This window comes from Augochlora pura, chromosome 8 (genome assembly GCF_028453695.1).
Source record: "Augochlora pura isolate Apur16 chromosome 8, APUR_v2.2.1, whole genome shotgun sequence".
In the NCBI taxonomy this organism is placed as follows: Eukaryota; Metazoa; Arthropoda; class Insecta; order Hymenoptera; family Halictidae; genus Augochlora; species Augochlora pura.
Genome location: NC_135779.1, coordinates 9,517,524 through 9,531,892, shown reverse-complemented (window position 1 = coordinate 9,531,892; position 14,369 = coordinate 9,517,524).

Sequence of the window (14,369 nt, the reverse complement as noted above, 5' to 3'; positions counted from 1 at the left end):
TGGTCATATTCTAACGGATAACCTACATTCGAGGCGAACTGATACGCTCACGGCCGTCCACGTGGATTAGCCTGGGTCCCTTTCGTATGCAACTTTCGTAGCTTCTTCTTTCCCTCCCGTCCGTCCACGGTTTATTCACGTGTCTACGTGGATGCGCGCGTGTACGTACTCAGATATACGGTCCGTAAGTGGGTCTCGTACCGTTGCCGGTCTCGCGCTCGCTCCCACCGGTTTCGAGAACAACAGAAACATGCGTGTACAATGGCCGAACAAAAGCGTCCGAGCCTCTGGAACCGCTCGAAATGTTCGATCGGATCGGGCGGCGCGGTGTCACGGAGACTGGGAGCGTCGATGTCTCCGATCTGCTGGGCCGCCATCTTGGTGTGCGCGCTCCCCGTGCCGAGTTTCCGGTCCTGTCGATGAATTTTCATCGATTAAATTACTAACAACCGAGACTGTCCGTCTATTACTATAAACTATTTTCAATTGAATTTATCGTATCACTTTTACTGAAATACAATTTTTTTAAATCGATATTACTCTTATTTAAAATCAATCAATTCAACGTTTCTATTAAATACGAATCAAAATACGAATTTATGTATAATTAACCCTCTGCGCTCCGTTGTCCCCTCTCAGGGGACATCGTAATTCTAGTATATAAGTAAACATTAAAGTTATTAGCGATTCGCAACTATTTCTCGATGTCTACAAATTCATATAAATCGAATATTATTATAATAATATTATATATACATATACACATATAATAACGTATACTATATAATAATATAAATGTTTATAAGCACTGGTAGGTAACATTCATGATGGCGCGGAGTGCAAAGGGTTAAGTAATTTATAACGAAACAGTGTAGAGATATTTTTAGTCATCTGCAGTCCTCTATCTCTTGTTCTCGTCCTTTAGCATACGCTTCGTTCGAGTCCATAAAAATTCCGAGAAAACATTCACAAGGAACCGTTCGTCAATGTCAAATAGTTGATGAAATAATATCGTTGAAAATCGTCGAAAATGATATTATCGTATTAGATATTTAGCGAAAATCGTTCGCGTGTTTCTCATCGGTGGTTCCGATGACAGTCTCGCCGCGTTGAAAATTTAAAGTCCACGCGTCGCCGGTTGTGCAACCCGGTAACCGCCCGCGTACCTGTATGCGCGCGCGGTTCGTGCGGACTATCTACCTGTGCAACACAACAGATGTCCGAACGGCTCGTGTAAATATACGGTATAAATACCTGTCTAGACCCGACTTGGCAGTCCCTTTGAGCCTCCCCGCGCCATTATATGCTCATCAGCTTCCACGGGGGTTGCGACTTTGTAACATGTGTGTCGTTAATGTGCGCGTCGCACGCGAGACACCCTTGCTTCCCTTCGAAATCGTTAGACGCTCGAATTTCCCGCCGTTTTTCGCCCCCCCCCTAAATCGCCGATTCTTTCTCGATTGCTCCCGATGGCCCGGCAACGGAGACGAGAATTTGCGAAGATCAATTCGACGGTCGCACCCTTTGTCTCGAAATCTCTCTGAAAAAAAACAATCTGACTTTTTTTATAATTTTCTACGAAATTCTTCTAACCAATCTAAATTCGTCGATCGTCTTTATGTCCGCCGACATAATCGAATTATATTTCATGTACATTTCTGTCTCCATTCCATTTGTTCTTCCGAATTTATTTCCATCGAATCCTACAATTAATCTTAACGCTCTCGAGAATTTATTACTTCGCTGTTCTTGAAACCATTTTTCTAATGTTAAGGCTAATTGTACGCATTTGTCATCGATCGTTCGTCGTTTCAAGCTCGGCGAGGAAACGTTTGAACATCGCCGCGACTTTTGTCGGATTATTGCTTCTCTCATAGGTGATAAGTCTTTGGAACGAAACACCCGATAACGGCTACAATATTCCTCTATCTTCCTGATCAATTAAATCGATTATACAATCACTGCGCGATAAAACGTTCCGCGAAAGCTGAAAGGTAGATGAAATCGCGGATGGAGCAGCTTGTGATCGGCAAAAATTGATGCTGTTCCGAATTAATTTTCCAATGGTTACGAATGGAAGACGTTGTTGATTAGACAATTAAAGGAACGTATGCAAATGAACGAGGATCGTGAATGCAGCATTTGACAAAACGGAAAAACGAATGAAATTGCGAAGAATCTTGTAAGTGAGAGAAATAATGGAAATAAAGGAAATTGTAAAAATAGTGAAAATAATAAAAATTGTAAAAATAGTAAAAATAATAAAAATTGTAAAAATAGTAAAAATTGTAAAAATAATAAAAATTGTAAAAATAGTAAAAATAATAAAAATCATGAAAATAGTAAAAATAATAAAAATCATAAAAATAGTAAAAATAATAAAAATCATAAAAATAGTAAAAATAATAAAAATAATATTTATTATCGCACACGTAATATATAAAAAAAAGTAAAAAGAAATATATTTAATAATGTCAAAAGGGGGAGAATAAAAGAGAGCAATATCAAGAATATCAAATAAAAGTTAGTCGAAGTTACGTATGAAAGGCCTAGCGAGGCTTAAAAATAGATTGTCTATCTCTCGAACCGATTCGATTAATACTGACGGATTAAGGGGAGCCTTAACGTTAATTTTCGTAAATATATAGTACGCGTGACAAGTCGCGAGTGGTTGGAAACGGTTTCGTGGCCGGCGGTCGTGAAAATCATCTGAACAGGGCCGAATGACGCGGAGACCGTCGATGAATGGTTCGATCGCCGTTAAGAATAACGCGGTCGTACCTGATTGGCCGCGGCGAACGACCGGGATAGGACTATTTCTTTTAGGCGACAAGAGCAGATAGAAAGATAGAGAGCATTATCTGGCGATACGAAAATGCCCTCTCTCGCTGGCTCGAGGCCTCGAAGATTCTATTCTCGATCTCCGTGCGCGATAAAACGCGAAGTCGACGCATCGATATCGGCGAAACGTGATTTCTTCCTGTTTCTTTCGTCCCCGCCTCCCCCGGTTTTTTCGCCGACGGATAAGATGATCGAACGATCGCAAACACCGTGGCCGCGTACCGTGCCGTTTCTATTTTTTTTTTCCACCCGTTGGTTCTTTTTCACCGCGATCGCAGAATTTACACTTCGAGATTATTACTTCGACGAAGTTCACCGGCGGATCGGGAATCGAATCGGAGATAAAACGTGTGATACTAACGCCGGCGACGGTACACTTCGATGATTTTTTTTCCTTTTCGCCGCGTCGATGATTGCGCGAACGCTTTTCCCTGGTAGCGACGCCGTTTCGGCGAGAACTGCGGCGACGGAAGACCGCGAAACGGCAGGAACTTGTTCGGTGAGAAATCGTGAATTTTTATTTTAATATATACAGGGATTATTTTAGTATACAGGTATGAGTCAATTTGATTAGTGACTATTTGGAAAGATGTTTTTAGAATTCCCTTCATTACAAACTCGGGAGGTAATGTCCATTTCTGACAGTCTATAATATAATTATGTACTTTTTTTTTACGTTTGCTTTTCTGACGAGTATACTCGTCGTAACGCAAAATGTTACCATTTCTTTATAATGTGATTATTTTTCGAAAACAACGAACTGCTTAAGAAAATATATTTTACAGGATATGTATGTTACTTTTTGTTAAATTATGTATTTATAATTCATAACTTATTTTTATATCCTCCATGGAACTAAATATTTACAATATATAATTTACTTCGATATATTTATTAAATTATATATTTACAATATATAATTTACTTCGATATATTTATTAAATTAAATATTTACAATATATAATTTACTTCGATATATTTATTAAATTATATATTTACAATATATAATTTACTTCGATATATTTATCAAATTATATATTTAGAATTTGAAATTTAGTATACTATTCTTCATTAAATTATGTTTGATATTTAAACGAAAAATATGAATAAAATCGTATATATATTACAGTGTCTCAGTTATATGTACTCGTACTTAGGAAAATGATCTAAATGATAGAGGCCATGCACCAAAGGATTCAAACTATAACCTAGCAGTGGAATACGCGACACAGAGAATAATAAAACCTGAGAAGGTAGGCAATAAATATCACCTCAATGTTGGATCTCTTCGAATGTCGCCAGTGCACGATGAGATGGCACGAATAGTAAAGATTATGACACAAACAATGCAAACTATAGGAGCTTGTATATCAAAGTAGAACCCTCGGCAATTTCCCTACAGGGTCGTATCGGTACTCGCCGGTCCCGATGGACCCCTAATCCTTCCCCCTTTCTTGCCGACTATGTTGTACAATCCCGAGTCGTGCTAGGGTCAGTTTCAGGTAGCCAATTTTTCGATACGAAATGCATTCGTTTTACGGAAGTAGGTAGCTGAAAGCTACCTCGAGAATCAGCAGCGCAGCTTAGCAAGACGTTAGGAAACGTAAGGAATAGTCCCTCATATACGGAATAGAAATCGCAACACGAAGAAAAATACACGCTTGCTAAGAATACGAATCGGAGAAAAATTCTATAAGAAAAGACTGCGGACAAGTTGGGATGAGGAAGAAGAGTCACCCGCAATGTTCGATTTTTATCAACGGCGAGACTTTGACCTAATCCCGGACCGGATGGACCAACGGTGACATCACCGTTCAAACATGGGCGAGGATGAGCAAACAAGAGCTTGATCTAATCGCGCTCGTCACTTTTATCATCGCGGTGCTTCGAGGGCCACCTCGTCACGGAGACGTTATTGACGGTTGCAGCATCACCGTACACCGAATTCCGGGTGCTTTCCCCTGCCCTGTGGGAACACGGGCCTTATCATCGTCCACGCTGCGCCCCGAAAAACCCGAGCCGCGCGCGGGGGGCCCGCCCGGCCTCGCATCGGCTTGGAAACAGTTTGCGTAGATAGACGGCGGTCGCGTTGACAGGTTTCCCGTCCGGAAACCGTGGTCGATCCCGATGGTCGACCTTCCTCCTCGATTGCCTGGTCTTTCCGTTCCGAACTCGCCGCAATATCCCATCTCGACTACGCCGGGACCATCGATCCCCTCGACTCTTATCTCATTGTCCTCGAATCGCTAAAATAAAACTTCTTCAAACCGTTTTCACTTTCGAACGGCTCGTTTTCCTCGCCAACGGTTTCCTTGTTGATGGAACAATGTCTTCTTTAAATGATAACATTTTAACAATTTTTACGGACGCCGGATTCTACTGGAAATTGTTCGCCATTTGTTTACCCGATACGCGGTCGGAGACAATCGTTCGATGTTTCGTGAAGTATTTTTCGGAAAATTATACCGACATGTCTGAAAAGAGTAGCCATTTCAAATCTCAGCTAAAGATATCGTTGATGTAGAATTTTGTTAAAAGCATCACGGTACTTTCTAAGACGCGGTAGAATTTATTGAAAACATCGCAGAGTTCCTTAAAAATCGCGTAGCATTTTTCAAAGGCACTGTTATATATGACAGCGTAGCATAAAATTGTTTATAGACAGTTATTGCTATTTCGATGGCTCGGTGTACAATTTTACATTTCATTATTTCCCGAGGAAAGAGTGTCGCTATAAAACTGTGAGATTACGTCCGAAAGCTGCCCATTGTTATATCGAACCGTTCCGGGAAACGTCTAATGACGGTCGCCGGAGTTTATTGAAAGGAAGCGCGCTCATCCGCGACGGACCATCGAAGATCTTTAAACTGTTTCCCAATAATAGCGTAATCGCGAACCAAGCCCCTGATACACGCTCGCAGCCAAAGACCATTAAACCATATATATCTACGGCTCTGATCGGTTCCCTTAAGCAGTAAAACCGTGGCTTTCGTCCGCTAATCTCAAAGATTTCCTAACGTCTTTGGCAATTAACGTCTTCGACACGGCCGTCTCCTCGAAATATCTCTGCGGCGACAATCACGCCGAGGAAGAGAGCGAGGAAGAAAGAGAACGTTGCAGGAAAATTCTGTCCACCGATCTACCATTTTTCCGTGAAACAGAAACTGCGGAGATCGGTGCTTGTTAACAATTAATCGACAATGCTGGCGGATTTAAATGTTTAGATGATTGCTTGGATCGTATTTCTTTCTATAATTCTTTTCCATAATTTCTTCTGATAATTTCTTTTTAATAACTATTTCTGGTAAATTTCTTCTACTAATTCTTTTTAAAAAATTCTTTTTAAAAAACTTTTTCAAATAATTTCATCCGACAGTTATTTTTTTCTAATAATTCTTTACTATAATTCCTTCTAATAATTTCTTCTTATAACTTCGTCCCAACAATTTCTTTCTGTAATTTTATACAATAATTATTCCCAACCATTCACAGACAATTTCTGCAGTCTCTATATTTGTTTAGCCAGAATACGGCATCGTGCACAATATGCTGCACGATAATGAGCTTCAGAGTGACAGATGCTAGGATTACAGAATATAAGAGAAGGATTTAACGGAATTTAGGGATGCCGATACAGGGTTGTCCAAAATTGTTGCTATCGGGAAAAGAAGCGTCCATGAGGTCATTAAAGTTACTTTTCCTTGGCCCGAAATACAATTCAAATGTTTATGGGTTGTTCGCCGCAAACAAACCAGAAAGACGCTTGCGCGGCCGAGTTCTTGTGCCAGCTCATCTTGCCTCGCGTTGGTCAGTGTTTGTCACAAATAACTGGTAAACAATTTCACGGATTAGACTTCCCAAATAAACCCTGGAACGACTCACTTCAGACAGCACAGTCATACTTCGTCGCCTTTCAATTGAAAATAAGGGCGTTACCTGGACTCCATTAAACTGGATGTACTTTCGCAAAGGTGACATTTGCGGATGGTTTTTCTAAAAAAAATTTTGCAAGGTAATATAAGTAACGTAGCCAGGTTAATGAGACAGAATGACTTATGGAGGTGCGCGGTTTTCATTACCACTGGATTGGGAAAGTACCGATGCAATAAAAGGGGTTCGCAAGTCTGACCAAACGGAGCGACCATTGAATAAGTCAGCGAAAATCCTTTATAATCCGCAATCAAGTAATTAGGTAGAAGGTTGCCCGTTGTAAAAGCGGACCCCGAACTGCTAATGAGGTCTGCGGACGTGAATGTCGCCAGATTTTCTGGAGCCGCGATTTCGCGTCTCGACACGTTCAGAAGACGATTCGGAAGACGATAACCAATCCCTTGTCCCTAGATGCATTGAACGTTCGGGGCAGCTGTTTCGCATTAGTTTGGAGTAGTAACGAGACAATTGTTCTCATCTTGAACTCAGGCTATTGTATTATCGCTGTTCTTATACGAGACGTTTAACACAAAGACGAAATTTATAGTTACTATATTATTATTAGATTTATAGTAACGTAATTTAAGTAACCATAAAATATAAATATTTAATATATAATCAATAATTCATTCAGATTCGACCATCTTCTTCATCTCCCATTTAAAACCATATTCTCTGGAAACGCTTTTCAGACGACAATCCATAATTAACATTTATGCCAAGTTCTCAATGAAAATAATGACGCATACACGCACACATTTGGAGAAATACGAGATATAAAAATATCTACAGGTTGTTGAACTAATGCCGATTTTTTAGGTATTTACACTAATTTGACAAAAATGTTTGCAATAATAGTTGACACTTCGAGGAGAGCGAGAAGCAATGATACAAAATTTCGAGAAACTTTTCAACAAAGTGCTTAGGCCGTATTGACTTTTTTAAATAGCTTCACGTATGTTTGACTTTATAACGTCACAGCTGACCTTAACACGAATTCGACGACATGCTGCAACACAATCTTGAACATGCTTCCTTTAATTAAACTCTGTTAACACTTCCACTGTCACGTTAGCCATACGTTGGTGACGGAATTGTTTAAAATTGAATTTCTATGAATCAATGTTCACGAGAATCAACGTTAGATTTTCGTCATTTTATTAGAACTTGCAACGGAATGTTAAAAAAGTAATGGATGCCATATCAGTATCCTTCGCAAATTTAATTCAAGTGAATAAAATACTTAAATTCTATGAATTCGGCGAGGTTTATCACGTGATCTTGAAAGTGTTGAAATAGTGAAAAGAAGAAAGAACATTGATCTAACTTCGTCTTCTTACAGTGAACGTAGATAATTATTATTTCGCATAAAGATCCACGGTAACGAGCGAATTTTAACTCAGAACTTGCTCAGATCTGATATCAGGAAGAGAACTGTTGTCGAGGAAGTAGGAAGCTGCGGTATTTGATAAAAGATCGTGAATCAGACTCCGTTCGACTCTCAGTTTCCTCCTCCGGTTGTAACATTTCTCGCTGCTCGCTAAAACTGCAAAACGATATCGCAGACGTTTTCAGATTCGAAGAATAGTCACGAAAAATTCATTTCTGCGTAGGAAATTATTGTAGCAGAGCTATTTAACGCGGTAAGTCGGATTTCAGCTCGAAGATTATAGCCGGAGGAACCGTTCGCTTTGCATAGGGTCCATTTATGGTCGAGGGACGATTCATTCCCTCGGACTGCGACACGAAGGCACATTAGCTCCTTTAACATCGAGGCATGATTGCCACGGTCGCCTTTGTTCCAACCCGATAAAAACCGAACAAGTAAGAATGAAAGTCAGTGGAAAGGGATTGACCGCGATGTCCAGATGGTCCATCGTGACCTGGCGCTAGTAAAGGGTTAGGATGAGAGGAAGTCACCCCTCGTTGTTCGGATCTCGCGTCTGGACCTGTCGGAAGTCAAATTAGATGGTCTGAAAAAATCGGCAGGAAAAAATAAGAAAGGGCAGTTGACGTTTAACCGTTTCCTCTCCTACCTGGCCGGAAAAGGGTTACTTGGGAACGGATCTCGACTATCTCGGATGCGAACGGTCCAGAGGCGAGATCCGATCGATGTCAGCAGAATTTCATTTCAATTTTATTTTAACGAAGCAGCTTCTTGACAATTTCATTTCGACGAATTGCCTTCCCGAGAATCGAATTTTAAAGAATCTGCTTCCAAAGAATTCCATTGCCCAGAATTTTGTTGCAAAAAATATGCTTCCATAAAATATAGTGTTATTAAAGAAAATTCAAAATTTCATTATACAGAATTTTGTTGCAGAGAATTTCATTATACAGAATTTTGTTGCAGAGAATTTCATTATACAGAATGTTATTATAGACAATTTTGTTGCAAAGAATTTTGCTATACAAAAATATGCTTCCAAAAAATATAGCTTTAGGGAAGAAAATTTAAAAAATTTAATTTTAGGTAATCTGTTTTTACAAAGCACATATTCATAGCCTCGTCAAGGAGTAGACTCATAAAAAACAAGTTTCTAAACCCTAAGAAAGAAATTTCGCATAAATTGCCAGTTTCTTAGTAACTTCCGCGTTCACTGACATCTCGAAATCGCACAAAATCCGCAGCGTAATTATTGTTAGCCACAACGAGAGACGACGATTCAGGTAAACGGTAACGAGCGGGACATCGCACTGGTCTTTCATTGTAAAATAAACGAGCCCGTGAAATGGTAAGGTTGGAGCCGCGGATGACCGCATAGTTATGATTACCTCCCTGCGGAATGAATCACAGGTACACGCTACCCTTGACCGAGGGTAGCTTCGTCATATTATAGATTTACCGAAAAGAAGCTGTCGGTTGTTCTAGCTGCGTTTTCGAAAGAGAGCTGACGTATAAAAAGAATTTCATTTTAATATTACCGATAACAATGTGGCTCGAACAATATTGCGCGCGGTTCGATCGAACAATTAAGAAGTTAACTATGCCTTCCGATACATGATTATAATACTCTTCATAAAGTCTTCCGGTAGAAATTTATTTCCTGTGTTAAACAAACTCGCTGATAATTATTCAATCGATATGGATCCGTGCATTTATGGTTCGTAGAAATTCACAAAATGTTTTGAGATCATTAAATTGAATACCTAGTGAATTAAGTCGTAAGAATTAAATTATTTAATATAAACGTACAAGGATAAACTGTCCGACATAAATATACAAAAATAAATTGTAGACGGTGATAGTTGCATACGGACCCAGAATAAACATTCTTATTCGAGTGTTTAGTTTCTGCGAATAAGTAACTATTCCGTCATTTTCATTAACGTTTCTAGCAAACCTAATTTGTTAAATTACTGTTTAGAGAAGTTAACAAACGATGAATTATGTTATAAACATCCCTAAAATATAAATGATACCCAACTTTTGTTCGAAACAGAATCGTTATCGGTAAGCGCCCTGGATCTTTACAACCCTTCAACAGTTTAACCCTTTGCACTCGAGTGGCGCTTGTGAGGCGCCAGTGAAATTGTTCTATCACGTTGCAAAATAATTTCTTTAATAATCAAGTTTGCATTTTAAAAATTGTTAAGGTTATGTTACATTGATACGAACGATAAGAAATAATTATACACGTGTATTACATATAGTATATAATGCACTTTGTTGTATCAAATGGAAATATTAGAAGCCAGAGAAGTTATTTCAGATTTTCTGTTGAAATGACTTCGAGTGCAAAGGGTTAATCGTTCCGACAATCTCGAACAAAGATGGCCGGTCCTGCGAAGGTCGGCGAAATGTACGACTCGAAGGTATTTTCCATCTCGAGGATGGTCGACAAAGGGATGAATCAAATAAAATCCGTCGCGTGTATCTCAGGTATCCGGGATTAACATACGGACACCCCCCCGGATGAACGTTACGGGGTAGTTTCGTTTTGTTTCTTGGGTTGTTCGACGGTGCCTACCGAGAATAATACCCCGGAGTCAATTGTTGTCCTGTATTATTTTACCGGGCCCGTGAAAATCGTCCGGCTGTTTGACCAACAGACTTCGGAGATTATGCAGCTCCCCTTTTGTTCCGCGCAGGTATAAGCGAAGATCGCTGCCAATGACGCCGCGTAGGTTTATAGTCGCCTTTAAAGAGCAACGATGTTTATGACATCTCCTATTATTTCTATACGTTCTCGGCACCGAATTTTTGTATTTCGTGAAGGATTAAGCGCGCATTTCAAGCATAAAACCGACAAGTAAGAGATTACCCTTATTAAGGATACTAGGTCATGATTTATTACACCAATTCACATCCTTGTGAAGTTTTGAAGATGGAAGAAAAATATTAAGGTTACCTTGTTAATTTTTCTTCAAAATTAACAAAGTAGTTTCGTTACTAACGAAAAGATTGATTTGTTTATTGTTTTCTATCTCCTATTATATTTTATCTGTTATTTCACTGCCATTACCGTTACTATTATTATTCTTCATTATCATTATTATTATTCTTATCATCGTTATGATTGGATTGCGGATTTTACATATTTATAAGCAGATGCCATTGAAATGGGAAGGGGCTTAAATGGAGTTAACAAGTTCCATGTTTCATAAAAATCTCCAATCAAGTTATTATACACTCGTACACGTGTACAATAATTATAATTTCTGTAACAAGGAATTTACCCCGTTTACGCAAGAAGTAAATTGAATTAAATGCAATCAAATTAAATTAAATTATTTATTTATTAAAGAAAAAGAAATGACGTCTAGAACATGCCGATTACTATATGAAAAAGCTTGGACCGTTGATAGCGAAGAAATAGGGGTTGTTAGCTATGTGTTCTAATCAATAAAAGTTGACCAAAGAAAAGCATGAGAAAAACCAGCAGCGAATTGAAGTCGGATGAACTTTTAGCGTATGGGCCAGAGAAAAAATCGACCAGTGTAAATCGATGGATGCGTGTAAACGGGGGGTGAACGATCGCGATTAGGCAAGATGACTATTTCGGCGACCCCGATAAAACAGAAACGCTGAACTTTCGCGGCAGGTTTGTTATCGCTGTCGCGAATAGCGCTGTGAGCATTGTTCACCGTTCGTTCCCTGTTGTTTTGGCTGCGAGTTGACGCAAGTTCGAGCATACATTATCTAACGAAACTTTAATGCTCGGTCATCCATCCAATGACGGTGACCTTGCACCTTATCGACGAACAACTATCGACGACAATTTTCACGATCCGCGTTGTGCATTAGTCCAGATTCCTTTCGAACGACTACGATAACGGACTTCGCCGGCTCTACCGCAAAACAACGTAACATAGAAACAAAATCGCCGAGAACGAAAAAACGTTCTTTGCACCGGTTTTGAATTTTCGAAACGATTCGAGTTATCACGATCATTCCAGTGTTATTTATCGAATAAGACCAATTTGGTAATTATTGAAGTAGACCACCTAAATATTTGTTTAGTTTTTAATTTATTTCATTTAGCCTGATTTATTAATTACTCAAATGTATTCCGCGCGTAGACAGTTCGATCTGAACCAATCTACAGCGACAAAATGACCCGAAGAAATCTGTGAAATTGTCGAACAGTTTTGCATCTCAATAACTGCTCCATTATCACAGATAATTCAATAAAAACTGAGAAACGTGACGTTAGAAATTCTGTTACTTTCGGAAAATGAAGGCTTCTCGAGACCATTTCAAGAAACTTCTTCCTTAGTAAAAGACACTGTCCAATGAGAAGTGCGCTTAACCGGAACAAGGCAGTCGAGCCAACAGAATATGAACTGGAACTTTGACTCATACTTGACTCTTACTGGCCAGCATTTTTCGAAAATAACTCATAAACCAATCAGCGGTTGAAATTCTTGCTACGGAAGATGATAGCTCAAGTGGTCTCGGGATCTCCTCAGTTCCCGGAAGTAACATCATTTTGAAACATTCTGCATACAGAGCCAATATGGTATTATAGCATAATATGTTATAACACGTTGTCTTAAAATTGTTTCAAAAAACGAAAGCGATATTAGAACTGTTTCTAATCCCTGATATCTCCTGAAAAGTCACCGAAATTAATTGCTACGAATAAGAAATTGTTTGTCTCGCTTTTATGAGGCAATGCACGTCAGTCAATCTTACTGTTCGGTAGATTTATCGTTAACACGTTCGCCGCCAGTGTCACTAGCATACACAGTTACATTTATTATATTTGTCCTATTAAATAAATGTACTATCCTCTCATGAAATGACAAAAATATTAATATTAAGATATTAATATTAAATCTACCAAGCAACAACAGATGCGCATTGCTTCATAAAAGTAAGATCGTATTTATTCAGATTTTGTAAAGTGTTATTACAAAACCTGTTACAATAATATGATTTATTCAAACTTTTCTCACGAGAGATTCTTCGAAATTCGCAGAATTTCCAAATAAGAGAATGGTCGTTTCGACCCGGATAGATTTAGTATTGAAATCGTTTCGTTTACAATTCATCGCGGCCACGTTCCGTCGATTATCGTTGAAATAAACGAAAGTTACGGTGTTCCGGACGAGCTCGATAATCGGGAGCCTAACCCTACACTGATCGGCGATAGAGGAACCTCGAGAAGCGTTCCACCCCCTTTTACATAACTCCCGTTGCACCGTTCCTCCGGTGCACCGTTTCCCGGCGCGGATGCGCTCGACCGATCGAAAGAGGGAAGCGTATCGGATCCGGAGAAGCGTATTAAGCCCTGTCTGTGTCTGTGGCGGATCCGAGAGTCGCGCACACCGAGCGAGAAGGAGAGAGAGAGGGAGAGAGAGAGAGACTCCCTACAGACATCCAAGCCCACCCACAAACACCGGTAACCGAGCCGGATGGTGGGGATCGGCGTCGATCCAAGCAGAAGAGAGAGAAAATCGTCGCGAGAGGATCGTGTCTTCGGCATGGTGGGGGGTGACGATAGAGAGGAGAGTAGTGCGCGTAGTCGCCGGAGAGAACCGGCACGGACGGCAGCAGACGTAGCCGGGCGGCAGGTGGAGAAAAAAAGAGAGAAGCGATCCGAACGAAGACAGTCTCACCTGGTGAGGTGTAGTGGGGGGTGTATTAGTCTCGCGGCGCGAGGAGAAGAGCGCGACGGTACGGGGGCGGAGAGAGCGAGACGCTGAAAAGAGAGGATTCTCGAGCGACGACGTCGGAGCTGGAACCCGCAGGGTGAAGGGAAGAGGAGGAGGAGGGGAAAAACGAGGAGAGAGAGAAGGGTGGGGATGACCGCAACAGGGAGATCGGACGAGGATGGACATACGGGACCGTTCGTAGAGCAAATAGAGAGGCGAGCAGGGTCCGGGGGAGCTACGGATCGAGATAGAGGGGCGTACGCGCGGTACCGTGGATCCCGGGGAGGGGGTAGGAGACCCTGGCGCAGAGAGAGAGAGAGTGAGAGAGAGAGACAGAGAAGGAAAGAGGGAGAGCGAGAGAGCCGCTGTTCTGGAAGGGTGAAGGATCCAGGTGGGGAGACAAGGGATACCCGGTGAAAGAGAGCAGGTAGGAGTGGGAGGGATGATGAGCTCAGGCTGCGCCCGGAGTCCGTACGCCAGAGAAATTGTCAGAACCG